Here is a 2234-nt window from a genome sequence, read left to right on the forward strand (position 1 = left end):
CCTTTAATTTCAACACTGGGGCAGGTAAGGCAGAAGGATCTCTGTGAGTTTGAGGTCATCCTGGTCTATATAGTATGTTCTAGGACACTCATGGCAATATATAGGGCTGTCTCAAAACAAAACCACAAACAAACTCATAGATAAAATGAAAAAATAAATCAATATCTTGAAAGAGCAATAGATTAGGACAGGCAGATAAAGAATCAAGGCTGACCTAGGATATACAGTGAGACCATGTCTCGACTTTTTATTATTATTATTGTTCTTGGTAATGGGAGAAGTAAGAACATATTAATGAAAACAGATTTTAATGAACTTTCATAATTTAACATTATGGAGATGTCTTACTGTAGATGAATGTACAAAGCCAGTAGAAAAATAGTATAGATTTGATAGTTATTAGAAACAGGTGCCAAATCAGCCACATGATAGAAAATGCTCCTCATTTCAGCACTGAGGCAGGAGGATTGTGAGATTGAGGCTAGCCTGGAAAGGAAAACTACTTTTGTTTTTGTTTGCTTTTTAAGTAAAACAAAACAAATACTAGGTGAAATCATGAAAAGTTAATAAGCTTCCTCAAATACCAAAATATGAAGATTAAATCCATATTGCGAAAAAAATAAACTCAGCAAATACATTTCATTCACTTAGAAGTAATTCTCTAACTGCCAATCAAATACACAATGAAAGCACTATAAATAAAACATAGTTGTATAAATAATGTAACAAATAACAATTATTATCATTACTATTTACAGTGCTGAAGGTGGAACCAGGACTCTCTAATATGCTAGCCAAGTCCTCTACCAGAGAACAGTAGCCACCCTTATTAGTAAGCATGTCATTATCAGCCAAGGGCTCATCAGCAAAAGGAACATGTGTTTGTTTGCTCATTCATTGTCACAAGGAGGATTTCTTGGCTTCTTGGTTCTCAGCTCTGATATTCCTAAGGTCCTACACTTTGCTCTTGAAGGTCATGCCCCTTGGAGAATTAACTGGACATATTCAAGAAAAAGTAGGGTGTAGACACTGGCTCATTGAGTTGAAGTGACCAAGCCCTTTGGTCCCTAACCTGAGAGAAAGGCTCAGCTAAGAAATGTGATGGCAGAATTTTGGGTGTAGGGAAGAACAAACAGAACAACAGGCTTGCCTCCAGTGACACTGGGGAGTCCTGTGTGTCCACCCTAAGTTCACACAGAGAAAACACTGTCTACTACAGCAGAATGAGCCTGCGCAGTAGGTGCCATCTGACACAGCAAGCCAAGGACCAGCCCTTTCCTAATGGCCTTCGGCCATGTGCTCTACTCTGGCCAGTGAGAGATAGTGATACCCATGATGGCTTTGTGATTGCGCTCCTGCCATGTGGCTCAGGAAAGGGAGTACAGATCCAGGTTGGTTTACAAAAGTGAAAGAATAAAAACAAAGTCTTTTTTTGTAGCAATTTATATATCAGTTATACAAAGTGACTTCAGATGCAGTGTGTGTTCAGCGAGGCATACGTGTCTGCCTAGACAGACATGGTGTGGTCAACACCACCCACAGGGTGCTAAAGCAGAAGGATGCCATTGCTCAGGATTAGAGCATCCAACAGCAGAAACAGCTGCTGACATGTGGACATATTTCAGCTTCGGAGAGGAATCTGCTTGACAGTCCGCGTGTCCTCTAACTGTCTTGCTAACAGTGATATTAAGAGACAACGGACAAAGAATTATTACGGTGCATATACGTGCTCTGTCATTTTGAAACATGTGTTGAATAAAAACATAAACCAAAAGGTGTTATCTGTCCTAAACACCAGGCTTTATGAAGCTTTCCTGCTTCATAGTCGAGCAAAAAGTTTAGTTCCTTAAATAAGGTTCTAAACTCTGACCAGAATCTCATGGGTATCCGTACACTTGAGAATGATAAATCTATCAGTCTTTGAAGAAAGAAGGTAAAATGAAAGAGAAACTGAAAGAAACTCACCAAGACTCTTGTACAACACCTGAAATAAATGAACATGCTGACAAACTGCTTTTTCCTTCCTTCTTTCCCTCCTTCCCTCTCTTTCTCTCTCTCTTGTTCTCTCTCTTTCTCTCTCTCTTGTTCTCTCTCTTTCTCTCTCTCTCTCTCTCTCTCTCTCTCTCTCTCTCTCTCTCCTTCCCTCCCTCCCTTTCTCCCTCCCTCCTCCCTTCCTTCTTTCCTTCCTCCTCAGTCTCCTCCTTCTTTTAGGATTGAGACCTGGGTTGTAAATA

This window comes from Chionomys nivalis, chromosome 22 (assembly GCF_950005125.1).
Source record: "Chionomys nivalis chromosome 22, mChiNiv1.1, whole genome shotgun sequence".
Classification (NCBI taxonomy): domain Eukaryota; kingdom Metazoa; phylum Chordata; class Mammalia; order Rodentia; family Cricetidae; genus Chionomys; species Chionomys nivalis.